The sequence below is a fragment of the Neophocaena asiaeorientalis genome, unplaced genomic scaffold, assembly GCF_003031525.2.
Source record: "Neophocaena asiaeorientalis asiaeorientalis breed wild unplaced genomic scaffold, Neophocaena_asiaeorientalis_V1.1 scaffold226, whole genome shotgun sequence".
NCBI lineage: Eukaryota > Metazoa > Chordata > Mammalia > Artiodactyla > Phocoenidae > Neophocaena > Neophocaena asiaeorientalis.
Window position 1 is genome coordinate 7,945,263 of NW_020173037.1, and position 13,610 is coordinate 7,958,872.

Below are 13,610 nucleotides of genomic sequence, written 5' to 3' on the forward strand. Positions count from 1 at the left end.
ACTTTATCTTACAATTTTACATGTCAATAAAGCTAGGAAAAGAGAAGTAAATTTGCAGATTTTTAATTAACCAAATGCAAAAAAAAAACCTTGGTATTTGAGTAGTCAACATAATAACATTCAACAAGAACGCAGCCCAACTCAGTTTTCCAAAGAATTGATTATTTTATATTTTAAAAGATTTCTTTTCTCCTACATCCTAGAAAGTCCAAAGCAGTGCCATGCACCTGGCAAGGAGAGGAGAAGAAAATGTTGTCTCATATTATGGAACAAGTGCATACACACCAGGAGGACCACTTTGAATCAGGCTTGAGCCGAATCATACTTAACAAAGGTGGCCCAGGGAAGGGGTGGGGACCAGGAGACAGAAGCATCCCATGAAGCACAAGCCCAGCAGAATCAGTTCTCACCCCTGTGACCCAGGCATTATACCCGTGACGCCAGCACAGACACAGCTGTTACTTACTGCTGTCCTGGCCTGGAGCAGCTGAATGGCTTTCACCTAAACCATAGAGAACATCCCTGGTAAGTGCATTCAAAATCGCCACTGTGTTTATGTCATAAAAGGGAGGTATAAGGAGACATTACTTAGATTAGAACTGTTATTTGCTTGTCTAGTGAAATTATTACATAATTAATATTCTTGTTCCCGTAAGAGTTTATTCTGCACAACAGAATGTTTTGAAGAAAAGCAATGCCGAACTTTGGTTTCATTTGACACATTCCAAAGCTCTAGTGTAAACCTAGAGTAGGAGGGCAATGCAGAGTCCCTAACTCTGGGGCGCAGCAGGTACAAAACATTTAAAAACTTCCAATGTCTGAAAAATTGCACATTAAAGATTCTTAAGCCAGGCGTAGTCAAGAATTCTACAGCCAAACTATTTACAGTAAGTCCCCTACATACACGTGAGTTCGGTTCCGAGAGTGGGTTTGTCCAATTCGTTCGTAAGTCCAACAAAGTTAGCCTAGGTAGCCAACTAACACAATTGGCTATATAGTACTGTACTGTAATAGGTTTATAATACTTTTCACATAAATAATACGTAAAAAACAAAAAATAAACATGTTTTAATCTTACAGTACAGGACCTTGAAAAGTACAGCAGTCCAGTACAACAGCTGGCACACAGGGGCTGGCATCGAGGGAACAGGCAAGAAGAGTTACTGACTGGGGGAGGGAGAGGAGGCGGGAGACGGTAGAGCTGAAGGGTCGTCAGCAATAGCAGACGGAGGGCGAGGTTTAATTTCACTCGCGCCTGATGGTGATGGAATGCACGGTCGCATCTTTGAAAGTTCACAACTTGAAGGTTCGTATGTAGGGGACTTACTGTACAGCATTTTAGTCAACGTCTATGTTTAAAAAAAATCACTCATAAAGTGATTTCATATACCATCTCTGCTTAAAAACTGCAGCATATCATTAGTGAATAACTTCGGAGTGCACTGAAAATGAACACTTCATTTTCAATTTTAAGAATGAAATACAATACCAATTTAACTATTGCTTAAATACCTGGAAAGTCAAACTGTCTTTCCTAGGTAAGTTTTCCATTTGGGCGAAACCACTCACATGAGGGGTAGCATCACCCACAGAGGGACTGTTTTCTGGCAGTCATAGCACTAAAGCACACTGGCTAGTATACACTGTATAATTCACAACATCAGAGGGGCTCCTGACCTGGCATATTGGAAGAGTCCCCAAAACACAGCAGATCGGGTAACCCTTAAGTGCAAAGATAATTCTCTATAGGAAGGAATCGCTATCGTGGTCTCTTCCTTGATGGGAACATTGGTGGAAGGCAGTTATCATGTGCAGTCCTGGGTGGGGTTGGGTTAAACCTGACAGAAACGGCAGCCAAGGTGCTGAGGGCAAAACCAGAGATGTGGTGACAGAAGAGTGAGACAGTGCAGGCAGCATGTGGTCATATCCATCCCGAGGAGAGAGATTTCAACAGCCTGCCTCATCTTCTAGCTTAGCCTTTGGGAACACACACTGACGGGGCTCCGGAGAGCACTCGGCACCGTGCGCAGCTGCACGGGTGTTGACGGTGAACAGCAGATGTGAGCAGGCCGGTGCCGGTGCCGCAGGCAGCCCGGGCTGCAGCCGTCGGCATAGCGCTGCATCGCTGCATGCAGGGGTGCGCTGGCCCCAGCTCCCCAGCTGCAGCACCAGGCTTGCAGGAGGGGCTGCTGTATTTTCGCCTTTGCGGGGTGGCCGAGGTGCAGCTCTGCAGTAACTACGCCCACCTGATCCCTCCCTTCACACGAATGTGGTCTCTGCCCAGAGCACACGATTAAGCCCCCTTTTCTGCTTTCTCCTCCTCCTTTTGCTGTCAGTGTGAATGGCACCTCTCCCCTGCCCCCTCGCCCAGCTAAACTGGGGCGGCAGATCCCTGTTTTTAATCATTATCTGTGCACTTATGTGCTAGATCTTACTTATTAGGGTGTCCAACCCCTGCCTTTTATAAAGGATATGAATAGCCAGAGAGTTAGGCAAGCGCTTAGAATTTCTTCCTTAGATTAACTGTGGCGCCCTTGGCTGTGTCTGTAACATCTGAAAGGTCAGGGACATCTGAGAGCCCATTTGCCTGTAAACAAATCTGACTATTAGGTGATAAAGCCAACGCACAGTCCAAAGGAAGGAACCAAACCGCGTTCTGCCTTTTCCTTTAGCTTGCCAGCAAGCAGCTGTTCTCCAGTCCTCTTCTTCCCATACACCAGCTGAGTGGGAAGAAGTATTTTTACCCCTCTCTCTCCTTCCCACTTCGCCATGCCAGGGATGCGTCATTTCTTTCTTTACCCCTCTGGTGAAGCTGTTGGTTAATAAGAGCTGGGGGAGGGGTGGGAGTTCTGATCTTCAGGGCCCTCGGGTCTTGTGTATAAAGTGAGGGGTCCTCCCTGGTCCAGCTCAAACGTACCGACAGCCTCTGAGCACCCAAGTTCTGCGTTTAATTCTGCTGAGTCTTTTTTCTTTCTTCTGTCTTCTACTATCTTAATGTGGAAGTGCCAGCTCCCCAGAGGAAACACCCCAGCCAGGAAGTGGATACAGGAGAGAAGTAAGGGATGCTGGGGAAGTAAGGGTGATGAGAATGGAGACACCAAACACAGAGGTTTGCAGGCTTAACCCGCATGAAGACGATACGAGGAGCTTGCATAAATTCAGATCCCCAGATCTCCCCGACTACTTGAATTTGGATTCAGTAGCTCTAGGATGGAAGTATTGGACCCCAGAATCTACATTCTGGCGCCCTGATATCATAAAAGTGAGTCTTGCATGTTTTCCTGTCCTACAAGAATCAAGTACCTGTGGCTTGAGCTCCCTGATCTAAGTCAGTGCTTCCAAGTGATGTGTGCTCAGATACTGCTTCCCAGGGGGTGGCCCAGGGACCCTTGACCAGCCTCATCCATTTCCCTTGCTGTGTTTTCCAAATACTGTCACTTGTTCTGAGTGTGCTGATGTGAAAAAGAGGTTGTGAGGCACTGGCTAAGCCGTACTGTTTTAGAATCCCACACAGGCTAACTCCCCCTTGAATAATAAAGTTAATTTCAGAGGAATTATAAATAAACTAAAAGAGGAGAGTAGAAAGGATATAGTTTGGGGCCAGGTTGGGGTTCAGGAGGGTCCACTGCACCAATCCAGAGAGACACAAAGCCCTGGCGAAAGGGAGGATGCCACAGTTCACATTTTTCAGACAAGGGATGCTCTCTTGTGTCAAATCACTGCTGCTTCTCTTTCTTTCACCTTTTGACAGCGGTTCTCACTGCCTTGTGTTTTTAAAGCATGTCGTAGGATGCTGCTTGACTGTCCAGGAAGATAGTACTCACCCGTCAGCTGTACAGGTTCACAGGCACATCTGGTGAGAATTCAGAGGGATTTTGTTCCTTGTTTTGAGATCAGAGAATGGCATCATGTCAGTGACAGCACATCTGCTGAACTTGTCTTTGACATCAGCATCTGGAAAGATAGAGATCAGGTGGCCTTCCTCTGCCAACCAGAGCCCATGCCGCGTTCAGACAAGTTGCCCCTCGTATATGATTTTCGGCCCCCCAGGCTGCAGGCAGTGTCAGGTGACAGGGTGGCCAGTGTTCCGGGTGCTCTCACCCTCCGGTTCCTTGTCCTTGACTTGTCCTTTCCTGACTGGTGTCTGCCAGAGGGTTCAGAGCAGCCGTAGCAAAGAGCACTTGTTGCTCTGAAAGCCCGTCACACCTGCTCCCGCTGGAGGTGCTGCAAGGGGTGGAGGTGGAGGTACCAGTAATTTAAGATGGTCTTATTGGCAATTTAGTTAAACCTGCTGTGCTGTACTGTCTCAAAGCAGGAAGGTAAATGAACGTTCTAGTGACTGAATCAGCTGGCATTTGAAAGGGGGGGGGGGGAGCAAGAGAGAGACACCTCCCCGGGAATCTTGACAGGTGAAAAATGACCCATAAGAATCCTTTGTTAAAGAGTCAGCTTGGCTGGCACAGGTACTAAAAACCAACTCATATTTGCTATAATTTGCTTAAGAAAGATTTCTGCTAAAAGTCCCTGCCCATTTCACCAGCACACAGAGGACAGGGGATGGGTTTTACATATTGTTGTTTTCTACCTACATGCTTTTCTTTGAATATCAACTCTCAATTATTTGTAATATCGCAAATACACCATTATGGTTTAAAAAAATCCACAGATTATTTTGAGTTGACTTTTACACGTAGTTTTATATTTACATATGAAAATGGGTGTGCTTCATGCTTGGAGAATTCATGTTTAACAAAGTAATGAAGCTCGACTGGGCCGATCTCCCTCTGCAAATGTTGGCAGTCCGCCCAGTTCCTGTCTGACTCCTTTTATGGGCTCTTATCTATAACCCATGATGTCCTGGGATTCAATATTAGCAACCCTTAAGACATTTCGGCTAGTAGGAGAGATAGTTAAATGTTTGCATTTCTACCTTTGTCTTTTGACAGAATGATGGGAGTTGCAAATGTAATGAAGCACACTGGCTGTGCTCAGCAGGCTTGGTGTTGCTGAAGGGGGCAAAGGATTTGGTAGCACGTGATGTGGGTCTCAATCCCAGTTCTGCTACTCAACAGTATAGCCCTAAGCAAGTAATTTTGTCTCTCAAACGTCAGACTCTCACCAGCTAAGGGTCATCATCATCAGTGGCCTGCTTACCTCCTGGGGTGTGTGTGAAGGTCAAAGAGGATGGGAGATATGAAACCACTTAGTAAACTGCAACTCGGTCTTTTACATTCCAAATAGTCTAGGGCTCCAGTGCTAGTAGGTCTCCTACACGTTAACAAAGCGGTATCTTAGCTTGAGCAAGTGGGCATTCTCATAGTGATCAAGGGTGAGATTTTCTATACACAGAGAGACAGTCCGCCCCAAATAAATTGCAAATTAACTTTCAGCTTACTTCAAAGTTTCTTTTCAAGCTGCAAGAGTATGAGAAGGAGGCATCAGAACAGATATCCTCATGCCGAAATCAGGAAAACTCGAATAGAGGCTCAAAGCCAGTGGTGTAGCTTCTATACCTCTGACCTGCCCAGGGTGCAGATCTTGTCTTTTTCTCCTCTCCCACCCCCAGACCCTGAGGTGATCTCATTTGACCCTGTGGTGTTGAATGCCATCTATATGGTGAAGATGCTGGAAGTTACAGCTCCAAATTGAAACTCTCCCCGAGCTCCAAACATATACCCAGTTACATTTTCAATACTGTCACTTGGTCATCTAACAGGTACTAGAAAATTAACATGGCCTATACTGAGCCATTGATCTCCTCTTCAAGTCCACTTCCCACCGAGCCTTAAATATTTCAACCAATGGCAGGACCAATAGCTCAGATCAAAATTACAGGAATCATGCATGCTAGACTCTGCCCTGGAGCCTACCAGGGTTCAAATCTCAGCTCTGCCGCTTATGAGCTCTGTGACTTTGGATAAATTACTTAATCGTTCTGTACCTCAGTTTCTTTATCTGAAAATGGGAACCATACAGTACCTATCTTTTCATATTTTTTGGTGAAGATAAAATATGTGTTAGTACACATCAAGCACTCACAACGGTACCTAGAGCGTTGTAGGTTCTATGGAAGGGTTTGCTGTTGTTATCATCTCCTCATGCCTTATCTAAATTTCATTAGCTCTACTTCCAAAGCATACCTTGAACTGGATGACTTTTCACTATCCCAGTACCACAACCCCAGTCCAGACCATCATTCCAGCTCTGCAGAATTCCCGGGCCCTTCCTACTCGCCTCCCTGTCTTTGCTCTCCCTCTGCTCTGTCCATCCTTGGCAGAGCAACCAGAGTCTAGGCTCCTTACCTGCAAGTCCCACCTGTTCTAGTCTTGCTTTCCTTTCCAATCTCATTCCTGTTCCCTACCTCATTCAGGATGGTCTAGCTGCCATGATGGCTCATTTGCATCACTTAATTCTCAGCTCACATGGCATGTCTTCTAGGAGACCTTCTCTTGTCTCCACCATCAGAGGCCTCCTCTACCAGTCACTGCCCACCATCGTCATATCCTCCTCTTTTCTTCATAGGCTTAGCAGGATCTGAAACGACCATATTAATGGGCAGGCCTAGAGGTCCCTGTTCATTTCATCCCATGGAATCTCAGGTCCTTGACTGTGAGGACCCACTTTGTCTACTTTGTTGCCATGCTCTGACAGTTCTGAACTTTACCTGATGCTTGAGAGCCTGTAAAACAGTAAAGTCTAAGAAATCCCCCCATCCTTTGTATCTGAGAAATGATTTGCTTGCAAAGAACCATCCTTCATCATACACCATGATCAAGTGGGGTTTATCCCAGGAATGCAAGGATTCTTCAATATATGCATATCAATCAATGTGATACACCATATTAACAAATTGAAGGAGAAAAACCATATGATCATCTCAATAGATGCAGAAAAAGCTTTTGACAAAATTCAACACCCATTTTTGAAAAAACTCTCCAGAAAGTAGGCATAGAGGGAACTTTCCTCAACATAATAAAGGCCATATATGACAAACCCACAGCAACATCATTGTCAATGGTGAAAAACTGAAACCATTTCCACTAAGATCAGGAACAAGACAAGGTTGACCACTCTCACCGCTATGATTCAACATAGTTTTGGAAGTTTTAGCCACAGCAATCAGAGAAGAAAAATAAATAAAAGGAATCCAAATCGGAAAAGAAGAAGTAAAACTGTCATTGTTTGCAGATGACATGATACTATACATACAGAATTCTAAAGATGCCACCAGAAAACTACTAGAGCTAATCAATGAATTTGGTAAAGTAGCAGGATACAAAATTAATGCACAGAAATCTCTTGCATTCCTATACACTAATGATGAAAAAATCTGAAAAAGAAATTAAGGAAACACTCCCATTTACCATTTCAACAAAAGAAATAAAATACCTAAGAATAAACCTACCTAAGGAGACAAAAGACCTGTATGCAGAAAATTGTAAGACACTGATGAAAGAAATTAAAGATGATACAAACAGATGGAGAGATATACCATGTTCTTGGATTGGAAGAATCAACATTGTGAAAATGACTATACTACCCAAATCAATCTACAGATTCATTGCAATCCTTATCAAACTACCAATGGCATTTTTCACAGAATTAGAACAAAAAATTCACAATTTGTTTGGAAACACGAGAGACCCCAAATAGCCAAAGGAATCTTGAGAAAGAAAAATGGAGCTGGAGGAATCAGGCTCCAAGACCTCAGACTATACTACCAAGCTACAGTAATCAAGACAGTATGGTACTGGCACAAAAACAGAAATATAGATCAATGGAACAAGATAGAAAGAATCTAAGCAACCTGTCAACCTTTATCCATCGACAGATGAATGGATAAAGAAGGTTGGCACATATATACAATGGAATATTATTCAGCCATTAAAAGAAATGAAATTGAGTTATTTGTAGTGAGGTGGATGGACCTAGAGTCTGTCATACAGAGTGAAGTAAGTCAGAAAGAGAAAAACAAATACCGTATGCTAATGTATACATATGGAATCTAAAAAAAACCAACCAAACAAAAAATGGTTCTGAAGACCCTAGGGGCAGGACAGGAATAAAGACGCAGACATAGAGAATGGACTTGAGGACACGGGGAGGGGGAAGGATAAGCTGGGACGAAGTGAGAGAGCGGCATGGGGATATATATACTACCAAATGTAAAATAGCTAGTGGGAAGCAGCCGCATAGCACAGGGAGATCAGCTCGGTGCTTTGTGACCACCCAGAGGGGTGGGATAGGGAGAGTGGGAGAGAGACGGAAGAGGGAGGGGATATGGGGATATATGTGTACATATAGCTAATTCACTTTGTTATAAAGCAGAAACTAACACACCATTGTAAAGAAACTATACTCCAATAAAGATGTTTAAAAAAAAAAAAGAGAACCATCCTTCCCCAAAATGACTTAAAGTTCATGGATGCCCCTTGTTTACCTATAACAAGGTCAGACACAGACCTTCCAAGTTTCTATTCCTTGCCTTATAAATGACTAGCTGAACTGCTTGTCTCTACTGAGCAATTGGATCGAAATATTTATTAACCAAACTTTGGTTAATATTCTCTCCTTCCCTGAGGCCACTGAACTGTGGCCCACCCTCAGCCTGAGCCAGCAGGCAGGTGAGAATACGTTGGCTGCAGGGTAAACTGTCCTCTGATCTACTGTCTGATCAGACCACTCCTTCACCCCACTCTCCCACACAGATTCTTTCTAGCCTTTTCACTCCTCCCTGTAAAAGAAAAACCCTTGTTTAACTGTTGAGGTCTTCACAGATCTTATGGCCACAGCTTTCTTTGTATTGTTATATTCCTCTTCTCCTACTGCAATAATTCTTTTCCTCCCTTGCAATAATCTTTTTGAATAGTCTCTCTTAAATAAATCTGGAATTATTTTTTTATTTGACAGTTTCCAGTGTCTAAAAGGCGCCCGGCCCATCATAAGTGCTTAATGGATATCTATTATGGAATAAAAATAGAGTGTCATTTGGGATTCTAGTCAAAATACTGCAGCTTCTGTATGGCAGCCCTGTGCACGGTGGATCTGTTAGGGAACCGCTGACCACAACCGCCCGCCTTGGCGAGGCACGATGGTAACCACTTGCCTGAGCTGTCTCACAACAGGAGGTCCCGATAAGGAACACGGTGCTTGCACGGTGCTACCACCGAAAACTAACCGAGAGAATTCGAGAGGGGCGGAAAGGAGGGAGGAGATGCCAGCCCATAACATATCCTACCAACCTCCCAGAATCCTTCTTGCTGGAATCCATCTTGGCTGTGAGAGGCACATGCCACCCGGAAGGATGCTGAGTCAGACCAGATATGGGCAACAAGCAAGATGACTGGCCAGAGACAACCCGGAAACTAACCCCATTACCATAAAACCTGAGACTGTGAGCCACGTGCCAGAGCAGTTCTCCTGGGTTCCCTTACCCCACGATCTCCGCCCAGGCGCCCCTTCCTAGTAAAGTCTTTTGCTTTGTCAGTACGTGTGTCTCGTCAGACAATTCATTTCTGAGTGTTAAGACAAGAGCCCACTCTTGGGCCCTGGAAGGGGTCCCCCTTCCTGCAACAAATCTAATGCTCATTGCTTAATACCCCCTCCCACCACCAACTGCTATGAAGCACACAGACAAGGCATCCAAGCCAAGAGTAGGTGGCTGACGGTAGAAATGGAATTGCCATTTACCCAGCCACTTCTTTCATTCTTATTCACTTGCAGAAAAAATGCCTGCCCTGGTCGTCTCAAGAGTTTAGTTCCCTCATTCTCCACTCTAGCCATCACTGTGTACCACCTGGACTGGGATGCTGAATAAAGATGAGATGCTGAATAAAGATGCTGAATAAAGATGGGTTTGTCTTTGTATCTGCAGGAGGCTAACTACCCATGTAATCCAGGGCTGCTATTATAAATAAAATTTCCCACTTTTCAAGCAGATATTTAGCATCTTATAAATTTTGTATCAAATTTGTGTTGTATTCTTGGTTACATTTAAAAATTAAAACCAACAGGAACAAAACAAAGTAAAATAAAATACTCACTAAGCCCTAAATACTGCCACCCCAACACACACACACAATCTTCCATTATTTTTACATTTTTCTTTGCTTTAGATCACCCGTGCTTAGTCTCAGTCTGACTATAATTTTATGGGAAAAATTATCTTCAGCCTTGAAAGACAGAGCAACTCCTATATTTTCCATATACTGCTGTTTAAACAGCTATGATTTAAAAAAACCAAACCAGTTTAGTTTTTCCTCTTCTCGTGACTAACGTAAGCATCCTGCTTAATTGCAAATATATTAAATGAGAATCATGACTGAGGTACACAGCTAACTCGGGTTTATTGCCTTCTTACATGCATAACAAACGAGCTTTGCAAGTTGGTATGATTATGTTTCAAGACCCATAAAATATGCTTCATTTTATCATAACTGTATTGTCATTTTGAGTTAATTTATTTAAGAAAATTCTGCTCAGTGCTCTTAAGGAATCTGTCTCAGGACTGGGCATGGAAAAGGGCGTCAATTAACTCTTTATTGGTGGGTTGATCATGGAAAGAGACTCTGCCACTCATGGGCCCTGGTGGTTTCTCAGCACAATAAAAAATGCTGACACCAGCTGTTCTGGTGATAAGAGAGTCATTCTGAACTTGTAAGAATTAGAAATGGCTAATTATTCCGGATAAAAAATTTTAAAAGCAACATTCGGTTTATTTTAAACATTTCACGTGTCAGGCAATCAGGTAATTTGTTGAGTACCCTCATCATGCTTGGTGTTGCACTGACAGCCAATGGGTGATTAAAAAAATGGCATAAGAGCTTTTCTTTCACCACTCTTTTACAGAATCTATTTTTATTTTGTTGCCATTTGCTTGGATTAGTTTAAGCATTCTTTGAATTTATTTTCCTTACATTACTGATGTGTTCCTTTATTCCAGTTGAAATTGGCTCTATTTCTCTCAGTTTAAATCTTCTTGACAGTTATTGATAATGCCATTTCTCTACCCAGTGAATCACTTCACCCAGGACATACTTAATTCCTTTAAGCTTTTCTCTTCTTGCTTTCTTCTCCTCCTCCATCTTAACCAAATTCTGATCAGTGAGCGCATTACAGTTTGTTTCCGGGTGTCTTTTAACACGTAGCGAATCTGAAATGTTTTCATTGAAGCAGGGAAATGGCTACCTTCCTCATTCATCCCACTGCTACTGATTTTCAAGCCCTAAGAATTTATCTCCATTTTGAAGATACATCATGGCAAAGGAGGACACAATCACTGATTCTTTTTAAGTTTGGATGGCTTAAAACTAGCTTAAAACACATCCTTTTTCTCCAGATAAACTTACTTAAAATTTGGTGCTACTTTCTTCAATTGATTAACACTTGTAGTGTCTTATGTCTTCAAAATTCATACTATAGACTCTGTTCAATTCTCCAAGTACGAATAAGGTTGTCAGGCAGCTTCAAGACTGCAATCGATGAGTAATACATAAAGAGTGCAACGAATAAGCTAATTTATGGAAGGGCTCTCTGGTGATGAAAAGAATTAATGAAGTTTCCAAAGGTGCCCAATTTGTAATCTGGGGAGAATCTGATGCTGAGAGAGAAACAAAGACTACAGACCTACGGAAACTGGAGAGGGAGAGAATTATTATCTAACTCAGAGATTGCAAACAGCAGAACTCCAAACTTCGTCTGGCCTACAGATTGTTTTTATTTCTTTAACTTTGGTTTTGAATGCTTTTAGGAAAGGCAAGCTGATCTGTCCACCACACTTCCCACCATCAACACTGCCCGACCCCTGAACCCATTCCCGCATTTGTATTACCCGCCTGGCACCTCAAGGCATTTCAATCTGTGACCCAGTTTTCACAGTAAGGAAATGAGAAAACTGTGGAGGTGAGTGATTTGTTCAAGGTAACTGATGAACAGTGTGTTTCATAACGCGGGTCACCTCACCCACATCCTGACTGTCCCTCTAGAATCCTTTGTACTTCAGCCTTGGTTATATTAGTCTGAGAGATTAAAGTCAGAACCAACTAAAAATCTATGAATGAAATCACAAAAGTAGTTTAGAAGAAGGAGTTATGAAAAGGAAGCTTAGTTCAGGAGGTTGAGTAATTTAACCAAGCTGAAGGAGAAAGCTGGGTTTTGTGTCTTATACTCAACACCTTCCCCTACACACACACACACACACACACACACACACACGGTTTATTGCTTATTTTGCAAAATGAAGGGAACAGCCTGTGAAAGGTGATTAAGTTACGGCATTTCTTTCTGTAAGCAGAGTCAAAATTTCCAAATAAATTTGTGGAAGGTGCTTGCCTTTAAAATGCCACTGATCCTTCAAAAGAACAACCCAGTAAATTAACATACATTAGTAAAATCTTATGGCATGCTCAGAAATTATTTTCTCATAGCTATCATATTACTCATGCAAGATTTCCTTATGTCAATACGTCTTCATTTCAAAAAGATCATTGGGGTAGGCGAAAGAGGCAACTGTGCTTCTTAACCAGTCATGCCATTAATGTAGTAAGCAAGATCCACGATTACATAATAGGAACACAAAAGGGAACAGAGAAAGGTTTAGTTTGGGGAATTCTGGGCTCCTTGCACTTTCTGACTCAGAGCTAAACATTCGTTAAGAGAACAGTGCTTCTGGTGGTTTTCTAAGACATTTAGAATAAGCCATTAACAATTAGGGCAGGTGACCACAGAATGAAGGGCGAGGTTCAGACTGGTAATTGAAATACACTGCAGCAACATGGACGGACCTAGAGAGCATGATACTGAGTGAATAAGCCAGACAGAGAAAGACAAGCATCGTATGACATCCCGTATATGTGGAATCTAAACAAATGATACACATGAACTTCTTTACAAAACAGAAAGACACTCACAGACAGAAAACAAACTTATGGTTACCAAAGGGGAAAGGTGGAGGGAGGGATAAATTAGGAGTTTGAGATTAAAATACACGCGCACTACTATATATAAAATAGAAAACCAACAAGGATCTACTGTATAGCACAGGGAACGCTACTCAGCATCTTGTGATAACCTATAATGGAAGAGAGTGTAAAGAATATATATATATATTTACACACGTGTGTATGATTGAACCACTTTGCTGTACATCTGAAACTATCACATTATAACAAACCCTAATCGACTATATTTCAATAAAAATTTTAAAATGTATTAAAAAATACCTTTCTCTTCTTTTTTGTTTACTCCTTTTTTGTCTTCTGAGGGGTCATCCCAAACAGTCCCAGCAGGAGATCTATATGAGTTAGAAAGATTGCTTGAAAAACTCTTGCATTTATGCACCAGTAAAGTTGTCTTTCTGGCAATATTCTCTTCTGCTTTTAGATTTTGATTAAACGAGACTCTTAGTTCTAAGCCATCCCTGTGCTCTACAGCATTTTTTCCTATCTCTATCCAGCTCTATGCACTATAACCGTTTGCTCACATATTCTGCTCCCTCATCTGCCTCTTCACACTTCAAGGACAAGGAATTATGCCTTAATCAGTTTTGTACTCCTGGCACCTAACACAGTATATGTGATATTATTAAAAGAAAAAAACGAATGAGCAAAACC

The 13,610-nt window shown here is 42.5% G+C and overlaps 1 long non-coding RNA gene across 2 annotated transcripts in view; it reads right to left on the bottom strand.

The window, feature by feature from the left end:
* Nucleotides 1-374: 374 nt before the first annotated feature.
* The window catches only part of LOC112398141 (uncharacterized), a 123,357-nt gene continuing 110,121 nt past the window's right edge, over nt 375-13,610 (bottom strand). Inside the window, exons 3-5 of one of the 2 annotated variants that reach the window (XR_003002938.1) lie at nt 13,221-13,291; nt 3,825-3,954; nt 375-502 (exon numbers count right to left, since the gene is read on the bottom strand). This is a non-coding gene — a long non-coding RNA (uncharacterized LOC112398141). The remainder of the gene's footprint in view (nt 503-3,824; nt 3,955-13,220; nt 13,292-13,610) is intronic. The other variant, XR_003002939.1, reaches the window with a different exon arrangement.